The 14389-nt window shown below is 37.5% G+C and overlaps 1 protein-coding gene across 2 annotated transcripts in view; it reads right to left on the bottom strand.

The window, feature by feature from the left end:
* Window positions 1-13066, bottom strand: part of ywhaba (tyrosine 3-monooxygenase/tryptophan 5-monooxygenase activation protein, beta polypeptide a) — a 40257-nt gene extending 27191 nt beyond the window's left edge. Inside the window, exon 1 of one of the 2 annotated variants that reach the window (XM_053636913.1) lies at window positions 12924-13066. The gene's annotated coding sequence lies outside the window, so the exon portion shown is untranslated. Of the gene's footprint in view, window positions 1-12899 lie in introns of both variants that reach the window. The other variant, XM_053636912.1, reaches the window with a different exon arrangement.
* Between the last annotated feature and the right edge of the window lie 1323 nt (window positions 13067-14389).

Below are 14389 nucleotides of genomic sequence, written 5' to 3'. Positions count from 1 at the left end.
AACTATAAACTTGTGTAATGTTAGCCAAGTCAAACTAAATTGCTAGATTTTATTTCACATTAATGAACACAAAACCTTTTCCATTTACCTGAACATTAAGTAAGAGGGCATCTTCAGTTAAAGAAATTGAGAGGGAACAAGAGATCACTAATGTGATGTGGGGAAGAGTGCAGGGTTTCAAGCGTGTCAGTTAATGTCAAAGTTATAATGAAACTAAGGATGCACTGAATGTTCGGCAAACAAAATTATTCGGTCGGAAATAGCAAAGCAAACAAAAAAAAAAAAAAAAAAAAAAAAAAAACACCACACAAATAAAACAAACCACTTTCGGTGTTCAGCCGAATAAGTGAAAAGACAGTAAAATTTATGGAACAATGACTTTTTGATGATGCGATCATCAAATAGCAACCAGCTTAGAGTGAGAGGCACACGCTTTATAAATGCAGCAAACATGTCGGCAGTCTGGAAGCATTTTAATGTTTCAGAGAAAGACCCAAAAATGGCCGTTTGCAGACACTGTTCTGCTGAATTGTCTAGAGGGGGTGCATCTACAAAAACTTACAGCACTACAAGTTTATCATCTAAAATCAAGACACCCTGAACAGCATGCAGAGTACGAGAAAGACACTGCGACAGCAGCAGCGAAAAGGAAAGCTCCCCCTCCCAGTCCCATCACACCCAGTCCATCTATGGCTGACTTAAGTAGGCTTGTCTAGGACGATTATTCACTTGTGGGTTCATCCACTTTGCACTCTTTTCAATGCACTTTTTTGTTGTAGGTGTACAGAGTACATTACATTCTTTCAGCAGTCAGTTATAGGTGTAATATAGGCTATTCAAGAAGAGGGGCTCAAAGATAGCCAAATAATAATATTTTTATTTTACTAATTTATTTATTTTAAGTTATATTGTGCTTTGTTGGTATAATGTCTGATGGAATGTTAAATGTTCAGTGTTAATTTTTTTTTTTATTGTAATGGTCATTTATTTTTTCTTTGAAAAGCAAGACAAAATACTAAAAAGCACATTCTGACTCATTTATGCAATTATGAAAAAATTGTCAAAATAAATGGAAAGAAATGCGAAAAACCACGTCTGGTATTCGGCCACGAATTTTCATTTCGGTGCATCCCTAAATGAAACAGAAAAACACAGTACATTTTATATGTACCCCTTTTACAAATCATTTATCTAATGCACCTTGTAGGAAATGTGAAATGTTTCTCCATGGTTAACATTTTTCACTGGAGATCTTCTGTTGCTCCGTTACTTGAAAGTCTTACACTAGAATGTATCTGCACTGACCAGCGCAGGAGAGCAAAGCAAACAAGGCAGCATTTTAATCACATTATAATTTTACTGCCATCAAAATAATTAGTACAACATCCTTTGTTAAAATAAGTTTTCATAATAAAATGTGGTATAATTTTATGCCTATGTTTTTATGACGAAAACAAGTCTGATCTGAATGAAGCCACTAATTCATAAGAATCGCCCAGTAAACAGCCAAATGATTTATATAGAACATGGTAAGAAGAAAACAATGTAAAGCTGTGCAAAGATTTCCTTATATGCAGTGCCCATCCAGGTACTGAAATTCCCAAAGGCTCTTGGACAAAACTCACTCTGGTGTAGGCTGCAACTAATCAATTAAATTAGAGAAGATTCCAAAAAAAATTTGGCAAACAAATTTCATTATCGGTTAGTTGTCCATGTAATAAAGGTAGCTGTGGCATGTATAACTTCACTTTCAGTGTTTCCCATTAATTACCTAGACTGTGATGGCCTGACACAGTAATTTGTCCTGCCACAGTTTCATAATGAAATGAAATTTCATTACACAGTCACTGAAGTGTCATTGCTTCAGCAAAGCATCTCTCACTCACTTTTGGTGAGTAACGTTAACCTCTTAAATGTTGTGTACATCCACTGCACACTATTACCATGACAATCTTATTTATCTTTACAAAATGTAAATCATTGGAAGGATTTAGGACTCTAATATTTAACCACCGTTTATAATAAAAACAGTTATAGTGACAATTCCTTAATTTCTGTCAGGAGTACACATCAAACTGGTAGGTATTGATATTTCAAATGAAATAAGACGTACATTTTCAACAGTGTCCTTTTCCATTTATTTCTGATCACAGGGCTCCACTAACCAATGTCCATTAAGGCTTTTAGTCCAAAAGTGTGCACATTTGGAGATATATTGATCGTTTACTAAATTATGCAAAATGGTGAGCATGAAGCGTCATATAACGTGCTCCCTCCGTCTAGATACGGGGATAGCTGACTATGACTCTCAGACAGAGGAGTCTCTACAGATCCGTCAATCACGTGTTCGAATATCCAATATAAATATACACATTCTGTCTCAGTAAATAACTAGAAAATATAACTTCGGACGAAACGTGAAATCAATATATATACAGTTACGACAATATATGGGTTTTTCATGCGTTTTTATATGTGCGTTTTTCATGCGATTTGGGGCATTTTTATAACAAAGAATGCCTTACGCATTCAGCCTAATATAAAAAGCTACAAATAATATATTTCTGCCTCATTATATGATCAAAATCCATATTAGATTAAAATTGGACAACACATTTATTACTCAAATTGTCATGTGTTCATGATAATTATAGCTATTAATAACAGTGATTCTGAGACAGTAAAATCTCATGTCAGCTTTCTAAAGATACCTTGGTTGTCCACAGTCAAATGCACTCATGAACAGCAACCTGTTTAGTCTAGATATGTCATTTATGCACTCCCTTGCCAAAATAGGGGTGCTTAAGTTTACTGAAGTTATAGTATCCACTAGTCCAAATAGAATTTTATCATAATCAATGTACAATAGCAAACAGATAATTTTACCTCATAAGTGATCATGGATAATTAACATTAGTCTAACATGATCATGCACTTACATGATAAACTGCATGTATTGCTTAACTAAAAGAAGAGTACAAAGTGTGCTCCAAATGCACCTTTTATTTTCATTCATTTGGCTAATTGTAGTTACCTTCATTTTCAGGTGAAATCAGACCTTCATAACAGGCTGCAAGGAGAGCACCTGGCTGCCTGCCAGAGGGCCTTAATAAATGAGCTGAGGCCAGAGGAATTCAATTACAAAAGGGCATTAGAACTGTTTTTCTCAAAGTCCAGGAAAATTAAATGTCCATATTCAGGGTGCAAAGTTTGCCAATAAGGATGTTTGGAAAGTTGATCAATACCATGTACTCCACATCCATATATTCTTTTATTTCCTAAAAAGAAAAACAGTTCAACACAGGTAACCCCTTTTTCTTCATTTCCTCGATGGCTCAAATGTATGCTCTATTCAATTGTGTGTTTTGACCCTTTGCTCTTACTTTTTCTCAGAAAGTGCACCAGATTCATGAATTTAACTTTAAAATGTACAAAATTTTCTTACGGGGGACCATGACCACAAACCCACCTTGAGGGTCAGAAGCCACTAGAGATGGGCGATATCTTATCATTTGTGATGTACCAGTAGAAATTCTCCCCACGATTACTGCCCACAATAATAACGATAAAGCCTAGTTGTTGATGATGACGGTGAGCAACCCATTCGCAGTTCAAGTGCAGAGCAAAACCAAACATGGCGGATGTGAAGCTGAGGAGTTTATCACTAAACGAGGAGCTACCTCTACAATCTGGATCTGGTTTGGTTACAGAAAATGAGTTTTACTTTTAGATCAATGGTTCTCAACACAGGGGGCACGGAGAGATCGGAAGGGGGGTGCAAATTGGTTTCAAGACGGGGGGGGGGGGGGGATGGATGGATAAATAAATAAATAAATAAAAAGACAGGCCATCATTTGGGTACTCTATTTTATTGCTTTTCAAATAGAATGTACATAAATAGAAAACTCCATGTTTTCTCTCCCTCTGTATTATCTTTTTGTTGGGGAGAGGCAGAGTTTAGCCTGCCTTTTATCTAGCTGTCAGTGCAGACCAGTGTTGCCAACTTAGACTTTTTTAGTGCAAAAAAGAGCACCCAGCGCCAACTCTAGCGACTTTTTGGACAAGCCTTAGCAACTTTCCAAATGTCGCCAGTACTGTCCTGCAAATGCAAGGTCTTGTTTTCCCACTGCACACACCTCTGCTCTGTTCAGTGAGTGGCTGAGCGCCAGAGCAGCAGATCAAGGTGATCACACGGCAGCTGACGTAGACTTGAAGGTAAAAAGAAACAAGCGCAGGTGTCCCACTGATTGTTAAATCAATGTCCTGGATAACGAGATGCACCCTTCATCCCAAGTTACATAATTCGTATGCAAATTTTTTTAGAATGCAAGACGAATGACATGTTTCACATGTAAAACAGTAAGCGTTATTATAGTCTAGTTCTCTTGTTCAAAGCAGTTATAGTGTTCAGAAACATTTTTGATAATTCATGTTCCACACCTGTCCGTTATATAGTTTTGTAAGTCACAAGTTATTTTTTTAAAAATCATGTTATAAAAATTTTTTTTTTTAAAAAGTACAAAAACACGTCATTTGTACCAGAACCCGGAAGTTAGCATCACACCAGTCCCCTCGACAAAAACCCAATAGGATTTTCCCATAGGCTTTTGGATTATTGCAAAAAATAAGCTGTGATCAACAAAAGTTTACAATACTAAACATGTTTTGTCCAACATAATTTTCACAAATAAACACAATTTTTGATGAAGTTTGAAGCCTAAATATAATAATAAATAAAAATAAACAGCTTATGCAACCGTATGCTATAAACGAACTACACCACGGTCGCTTGACTTCAACATCACCAAGCTTCGACAACTTTTCCAAACTTGATTTCAAAACATTTTCCATAATACGGATTTACTTTGTGGATAAATCATCCACTTTTTTTGGAGAGGTCTGCAAAGCATATCTGAATCAGTTTCTCTGCAAAGTTTTTTCCTGTTTGGCGTGATGACGTTTAATGTCCCTGACAACGTCTGTAGTCCCATTTAGCAGCATGTTAGCAATCGCCTTTTTCAATACATGTAAAAGCTTTAAAAACTCATGAGTGGGGTATTGCTGGTGTACTTTAGGTCATAGAATGAAACGTGAAATAATTTTTAGCTTGTGTTTCACCACAGACATTATTTCAGGCTTTTAATCAAAATCCCATTGACTTTGGGACAATGGAACCCGGAACGGCTAAAATGCTAACTCGTTTCCGGGCTTTGGCATACAAAATGACATCATACCTGTGCCACTTTGTAGTGACTAAGTTTAGGAAGCACTTGATTTGATATGCAGTGGAGTTTTCTATAAGCGGAAGACAAATTTTAAACGTCAGTATCACAGTCAATCATGTTCATGTAATTGTGGGCAGCCAAAATCATAATCAAGAACAATATTCAATTAATTATGCAGTCCTACAATGGACAGTCACAAAACGCCTTTACAGAAATCAGGATTTGGATTTAGATCCCCAGTGAGCAAATCAGAAGCGGCAATGGAAAGGGAAAAGCTCCCTGAGACTACAGGAAGAAACTTTGAGAGGATCCAAACTCTTACCCTCTTCTGGAGAGGTCTTTCCTACCCAGTCAGAAAACACTTTTTTAATTGGCTTATTAATGCCCTGTGCTAATTAGGGCTGCAACTAACGATTATTTTCATAATCAATTAATCGGCCAAGTATCTTTTTGATTAATTGGATGGGGAGAACAAACTTACAATACCATTTTTTCATTTATTAAAAACAAATAAACAAAAAAAACCAAATATCTTCAAACTTGACATTGACAACTACTTCTCCAAATATATTTTACAGTACCCTTCACGAATATTGACACCCTTGGTAAATATGAGCAAAGAAGGCTGTGAAAAATCACAAAAATACTCACGGATATTAAACAATTATATCAAAAAAATCTGTGTTAAATATAGGTGTGCAACAATTATTGGCACCCTTTTAGTCAATACTAATACTGCTACCTCTCTTTGCCAAGATAACAGCTCGGAGTCTTCTCCAATGATGCCTGATGAGGTTGGAGAATACATAGCAAGGGATCCGAAACCATTCCTCCATACAGAATCTCTCCAGATCCTTCAAACTAGAGCTGCAACAACTAATCGATAAAATCTCATTATTGATTAGTTGGTCTGCGCACGGCACGGGGTGCGTTTACTTATTACATTACTTCTGTTCAGAAAACATGCGTCAGAGTGTAAATACTAAAGTTGTGTTCCAAATAAAGTTCTTTACACTTACACTATGTACTGTGTACTCTACCGTCTAGTGTGTGAATTTTAGAAAGGTAATATCTCAAATACATCACTAGCGAGTTTTTTGTACTAACCGGAAGAATAAGCCGCTTCCTAGGCGACGGCGCATGACGTCATACACACACTAGCATTAGCAGACACCCAGATTCACCGACAATGGCTTTCTTTAGTTTACTGTTTATGTCAGCATTACCTTTTATTCCCAACAAGACCTCAGTCACCATCAGATGGAGGCGAAATCGTCAAGTGACTGAGGAAGAAAGTCCTCTAAGGCAGGGGTGCATTTTATATTAAACACCGCGGAGATCAAACAGTGATGCACGAGCACAATGTTATGTAAGGGGCCACTGTGTGTAAGGGGCAGGAGAAACTGGTGCAAGCTGCTTAAAAGGTTTAGTTTAAGTTTATTGTCATTATATGATGTATTTGCATATTTGCAGTGTAAATCCTGTTATTATAATGGAAGTGATCTGTTAGTAACGAGTCTCCTCATGCGTGGTGATGCACACTGGGAGCGCGAGAAAGATCTTTAATGTCTACTTAAAACACTACGATCAAATGTAAACAAGCAAAATAACGTCTATAGACAGTGAGTAACAATGTTTATATTATATAATAGCATTTATGCATTATTATTTATGGATGCACAAAAAACACCGAATTAAACTACACTCCTAAATTAATAATATATATTCTGGTGTGTGTGTGCGCATGCATTGGGATCTTTTCTGTTTTAGTCTGAAGTTTATATCTGCAACACTCAGTTTGTGGATTTAATTAAAAATAAACAAAACAGAAAGGCACTGGAAGTTTGCCCCCCATCCGATTAATCCAAAAAATAAATCGGCCAACTAATCGATTATGAAAATCATCGTTAGTTGCAGCCCTACTTCAAACACTGGTGGACTCTCCTCTTCAGCTCACCCCACAGGTTTTTGATGGGTTTCAAGACAGGGGACTGGGATGGCCATGGCAGGAACTCGATTTTGTGGTCAGTAAAACACGTGTTGATTTTGATGTGTTTTGTATCATTGTCCTGCTGGAAGAGCCAACCACAGCCCTCTTTACGCTTTCTGGCAGAGGAAGTCAGGTTTCATTTAATACCTGTTGATATTTGATAGTCCATGATGTCATGTATCCTAACAAAATGTCCAGGTCCTCTGGCAGAAAAACAGCCCCAAAACATTAAAGAGCCACCACCATATTTAACCATGAGCATGAGGCACTTTACCATATGTCTGCTCTGTGTGCACCAAAACCACCTCTGGTATTTATTGCCAAAAAGCTTGATTTTGGTTTCATCTGACCACGGAGCTCAATCCCATTTGAAGTTCCAGTAGTGTCTGGCAAACTGAAGGCACTTGAGTTTGTTTTTGGATGAGAGTAGATCTTTTGGCCACTCAAACATCCTCTTCACAGTGCGTTGAGACAATATAGACAAGTCTTCTAGGTTGATTCTTTTTTTTTTTTGCCGCTCATCACAGCTATATTCCTTGGTCTTAGCCATTGTTATGAATGACTAAGGGAATTTGGCCTGCGTGTTACGTCATATCTATACCACTGTAAAACAAGAAGTCATGGTTGAACAATTTCCTGTTCCTAGTCACCCAGGTGTACTAAAATAAATATCAATGGGAATACACGTTATTATATTTTGCTCATATGAATTCACAGGGTGCCAATAATTGTGACACGTAAAGTTTTATTTTTGGATAAACCTGTTGCGTTTGCAATTGTTTGATATCCATGAAAGCTGAGTATTTTGTGAATTTTTTTTAAACAAAATATCAAAACAATAAAGGTTAAACAATAAAGAATTTTTCACAGCCGCCTTTGTTCATATTTACCAAGGGTGCCAATTTTAGTAGAGGGCACTGTATATACAAGTAGAGCTGGACGATAAAATGGTATCGGTATTTATCGAGGGTACATCTTTAATCGGTAACAATAAAAATATTCTATAACGCTCAATAAAATGGAAACAGACATTGAAATTTGGTTGCATGAACAACCCTCAAGCATGCATCGTCCCTTGATCATAAACAGACTATCAGATGCCTTGATAAAGGAGTGTGTTAACAGCGACGAGCAAATAGCCAATAACAAGTTGCGTGTCTGTGGGGTCCAGTTGCGCCATCGCCATGTGACATCAGAACACACACGAAAATGAGTTCAGTGCTTGCTGAGATTGTGAACAACAACAAAAAAGTGTCATCAGCTCACTAGTGTGGCAGTTTTTTTTTGGTTTCTTTTCATCTGGCCAATATCAGAACACTTGTGTGCAAGCTTTGCAAATTAAATAAATAAATGTAATTTAAAATAAAAAAATAAAATAAAAAAAACTCCTGGCAAGTACGGAGAAAGAAGCTGCGAGAGACTTGAAGTGCGCATGTGCAGTGCTCCGCACATGTACAGTGCAGTGACTGAACAGCGGGCAAGGAGGAAATTAAACATTTTGCCGCCATTTGTGTTTTCTGTTAAAATGTCGGTTCTGGGGAGGACAGCGAGTGTCCTCAGAGCAGGAGCTTGACTTGTCAGATGTGGACCATAGCACAGTGTTCTCTGGAAGCAAGTGTTACAGTGGAGGTTTTATATGCGGCTAGACTACCTATGCTAACAGCCTGACCACAAAACAGAGCACCAGGAGTCACATTCTGCACTATAACACGAATAATGTTGAACTCCCTTAAAGTTTGCCTTTTACATTGGACACATTTTGTAACATTTAATTTATTAAGTTCAAAAGTTTCTTGAACTACACTTATTTATTTAATCTTCATACAAGAAGATATTTGTTTAAATTCTGTTTTGATGTTTGCCTTAATAAAGTGGGTACATTAAAAATATAGTGCTTAAATTAAAACCTTTTTTTCTACTGGCCTTTGTTTAAAAATAATTACAATTTATCAATAATTATCAATACTGAATGATATGAACCATCATATAGTGATTGCCCCAGCTCTATATTATATAAACTTATGTATTTATGCATTATTTTTATGGATGCACAACCTCCCCCCACCAAAAAAACAAACAAACAAACAAAAAAAAAAAAACACAGAATTAAACTACAGTCCTAAATTAATAAAATCTCACTTTCACTGCACCTTAAAGTTTGTCACTCACGTACTGTTTTAATGACATTACAGATCTTACTTGCACTGCACCTCGCAGCATCTACATTGCGAGTGAGGAGCAACACGGCCTTGTTACTAATAGATCGCTCCCATTACAATAAGCGACGGGATTAACACTGCAAGCACACAAATACAGCATATGACAAACTTGAATTAAACTAAACCTCTGAAGCAACTCGTACCAGTTTCTCCAACCCCTTGCAGACAGTGGAGCATTTTGGGAATAAACATAAGTTTGTGCTCCTGCATCACTGTTGTGTTTCCATGCTACAAAAGCTCCGCTTTGTAAAGCTTGCAGGTTAAGATCACTGCATTTTATATAAAATCCTCCTTAGAGGACTCACTTTTTTCCACTGTCACTTGACGGTTATGCCTCCGTCTAATGGTGACTGAGGTTACGTTGGGCATAAAGGGTAACGCTGACAAGCACTAACTGAAGAAATTCATTGTCGTTGACTGGGTATTCTGCTAGCGGCGCCATGACGTCATGTGCCATCACCTAGGTAACAGCTTATACTTCCGGTTAGTAAAAAATTACTAGTTTTCAAGTTGAGGCAATACCACCCTTCTAAAATTCACACACTACACTGTAGAGAACAGAAGTACCGCAATGAGTAAAATGTACCCCGTGTCATGCGCAGACCAACTAATCAATAATGAGATTCCTTGACAAAGATTTTCATAATCGATTATCATCAATTATTTGTTGCAGCTCGAGTAAAGAGCATGGCACTGCAACTTGTAGAAACAGTGCACAGATCACATCTGGTAAACAAGGTAATAAACAGCTTATCAGCCACTTGGGTCTTGAGTTTTATTGGCCATTCTTAGATGTTATACAATCCTAAAAAACACTGTCTTGGCATTTTAATATGTCCGCATGCAAGTAATGAAGTTTATAAATTATGTTAAACAAAAATACTGCTTCCCTCCCTTTTTACAGTATTACAGATAAGGAAAAAGCCACTGCTCTCCAAAAACAACATTGGAAAAGTGTTTTGTGGAGGGATTAAACCAAAACAGAATTTTTGGTTTAAATAAGAAAGAATAAATGGAAAGGAAAACACTGCATTCCAGCATAAGAACCTTATCCTATGTGAAACATGCTGGTGGTAGTATCACGGTTTGGGCCTGTTCTGCTGGGCCAGGACGGCTTGCAATCACTGATGGAACAATGAATTCTGAATTATAACAGCAAATTCTAAAGGAAGATGTCAGTACATCCGTTTAAGAATTGAATTTGAGGAAGTGGGTCATGCAGCAAAACAATGAACCCAAGCACACAAGTCACTTTGCTAAACGGTGTTCATTTCCCCCATGTATGGAGACTTTCAGGACACCCGGTAGACACAGTTTTGCTCCCATTCTGGCACAAAGAGGTGAAGTCAGCAGGAAAGAAGTCACTTTAATGTCTATGGTTGGAATAAAGTGGAAAGCTGATACAAGAAGTCACCTGTATCAAATATGCAACTTGAATGAAGCAGAAAATGAAAAGACAACTGCAAAAACATGGAAGTAGGTGGATTGGTTTTGCTACATGTGATGCCCTGCAATGGACTGGTGTTGTATCCAGGATATATTCCCACCTCACACCCAGCGTTCCCAGGACAGGCTCCACATACACAACATGACCCTGACCAGGATAACGCAATTATGAAAAATGAATCTGTTCTTTCTTTTTGCAGTTGGTGGTAAACTGACCACAGAAGCTAATTATGAAAATGAGTCTACACAGAAATTAATTGGATCCAATTTTATCAATGCCATCTTGTCATTAGGAGCATTGCATTACAATACAATATAGTTTTAATCTGTAAAAGTACTAGTAATTATGTCATTTCAGTTGTGCAGCCCTTAAAGTAAAAAAAAATAATAATAAAAACAGGATAACATTTTTATCTCAGAAAATGCAGTGAGGAAAATCTTACATTTTGATAAACTGGGTGGGGTCAAAGGGAGTTTACAACAAAAGGCTCATTAGAAAAAAAAATTAGATTCCCCAAACCAATTACTTAAAGTGTAAACTGATCACATTTAATATAACTAAATGTCAGATTTTGAGTTGTATTGTGGTAATAGTGTGACACTTTGCTTAAACCCACCTCTAACTGGAGTAATTTAAATTAAATCTAATTTAAAGTGCTGACTACTAGGTAATGTTGAGTTCGCTCATAAAAACATATTCAGAATTTAATCAAATTACAACCAAGGGAAGCTGCCGTAAATCATGTGCAACTTGGCTGCCAAGCTACATGAAATCTTCCAAGTGCAAATGCATTTGTCTCAGTATCACGAAGCGAGCGCGGTGTAACAGCGTCGAGAATGAAGGTAGCTGTGATCGGCCAGTGATGTAATCGTTCTTAGGCATCTGGGTATTAGCTAAGGTGTTTGCATATCCTTGACAACGCCCAGGGCGGCGGCTACTCGCACGAATCAACTCAAACTCTTGACATCACCATTTAAATGAATAGGTAACAATGTAAAAGTAGCAAAATACTAAATCCGGAAACTGCCATTAGCACAGATGTGCTAGCCTTAGCTGCCATGGCAGGCTGTAGCTGAGACGGCCTTTCGCTTAAATATATTACTTGAAAAATAATTATTAAGCGCATTTAGAATTATTTAAGCGCTATAATGTGAGATTGAGAACAGTCACGGCGGCTTACAGAAATGTTGAATTAGCTGGCCTAATTCCGTAAACATGTCATTCAATCTACAAGATTTCTGGATATTTATTTTAAATATAAAACCGTAACAAGTATGGTTAAAATATGCGATTTTTATTTCAATCCGGTTTGTTGTACACCACCATGATTGTTGTATACCGTTTGAAACATCCAGCTAGTTAACACTGCAGTGCAGCGCGTTCAACTACGCTCCTATTCGTTAGCAGGCAGGCTAAGAAAGTAGCCTCCCTGTGAAAAACGGCCAGCTAGCTACGCCCTCTCGCATTCCCTTGCGGAATTTGCTGAAACAGAGAATCAAAAGAACACAACCACTAAAGGGCTTACGTTTGTGACATAATTAAAAGCGTTATCTTTTTCAGCAAATAAATGTGTTCGTCAATACACGACAAAGGCCCCTGAACACTGCCCCGCAGTAAATGTCTCTCGATAACGAAGGCCAATAGCTAGCTAGCCAACTAGTTTTTACGACGGTCAGGGAATCCAAGTGAGTCGTGGACCCTTCCTTTCAGTTACAGATGTTTGTTTACTATTCTGTTTAGTGTCTTGTTTAGTATCTAAATAAACACAGAATGTGTATCGTTCGAACCGATAATGAAATCCGACATTTCAGCTAAAAGAAATACTCGCCATTCATCACACGCTTTGGCCTATTTAAAAAAAAAAAAAAAAAAAAAAGAAGAAGAGTCCTTGTACCCAGCCCCAAACCACCTTCCGCCATTATCAACATTCAGAGGCATATATGAACCAGCATATCCTTCAGTACATTTACACAGTCTACAATCTGATATCAGTCGAATCAATGAGCAATGAAACTCACATTTAAATATATTTCGAGTCCTACTTTTTGTCTCTAAATGCTTGGAGTATCAATCCGTCCTCCGTTTCGCTGCTCAGGGAATTCAGGGCAGTACCACTTCCGCCTGCGTTAACACTTCCGCCTCCTGTAAACTCCACCCCGGCCAGTATCCATAGTAACCACTATCCGGGGTTTCTTAGGCATTCTACAGGGCCATTGACGTCACCAAGACTATGGCAACCGTTGCAGGATGACGTAAGTAATCACTATAGTAACTGTTGACAGGAGGTGGTTGACAGTTTGGCCAATGCAAAATGGGGCACAAAATGGCAGGTCTTCAAATCTTGGAATATAGTGCGGCTAAATAATCCAGAACTAAACATAAAACATCTGCTAACAGACAGACCCTAAAAGCCCCCTCTCTCCCCCCCCGCCAAGATCTGACAAACTTAAATTTTTGTTTAAGAAATTTAACTCTACTTGAGGTTGTAATTAAACTTATAACCTCATCACAATGGTTTGTTATCAATTGTCATCATCATCATAATCATCACCATTTTCATAATAGCACCAAGGATGTCATAATTAAGTTCCTAATTATATGTGTATTTTTAATTTTATTTATATTTATTTCTGAACGTAAGTCTCTGTCCAAAACTACTATGACATGGTCATAATGACCTTGTACAGTATATGTCTCTGACTTGCAAGGTCTATCAATAGCACTTAGCTTTTTTTTATATATAATTGTATAAATGCAAGTGTGAACATTTTCACTCATGGGAATTTTGGAACCACAGTTAAATATATTCTTGGAGGAGATAAATTAGGGCAAATGGGGAAAGGTGGGAAGAAGGGCAGTGTTCACACATAAAAAGCAGTTTACAAGACTCCAACACAAACAAATGATACACAGAATTAGCCAGCAGGGTGTAGTGGAGACTACTCAATGTATCACAGATTATTTAGTAGATAGTAAAGGCAAAAAATATAATACAGTCTCTAGCTTTTCACTGATTATGCATATCAGATGTTATTCTATGCTACTGGGTCTTGTCATAATATAAAATATTTAGATAAGCAAATTGTTATACCCAAGTCTAGGGTTAGGACGGTAATAGACTCTGGTTGGAGTACTTTACTAAACAAAAACACAAAGGCAGTCTGCTTCCTTAACTTCTTGCCTAGCCAGAACAGAGAGACAAAACTCCAGACCCAACCAAATTAGTGGCCAAGCCCTACACCTGATGACTTTTTCTGTACAACATATGAAGTATACTATGTAGCCAAAAGTTTGGGGACACCTGATTAATCACACTCATATGTGCTCGTTGAACATCCCATTCCAGATTTAGTCCCCCTTTGCTCTTATAATAACCTCTGTTATCCATTCTCCATTTGTGTGTTGTGAGTTTAAAAAAAATAATAATACAGATATCCAGGTGATTTTTACTGCCCCAGAGTTTGTAGAATCATACTTACACTGGTACAATGGTAGAGCTCAAGTTTGA

Source organism: Ictalurus furcatus, chromosome 11 (assembly GCF_023375685.1).
Source record: "Ictalurus furcatus strain D&B chromosome 11, Billie_1.0, whole genome shotgun sequence".
Classification (NCBI taxonomy): Eukaryota; Metazoa; Chordata; class Actinopteri; order Siluriformes; family Ictaluridae; genus Ictalurus; species Ictalurus furcatus.
This window is presented reverse-complemented; position numbering and strand designations above follow the sequence as displayed.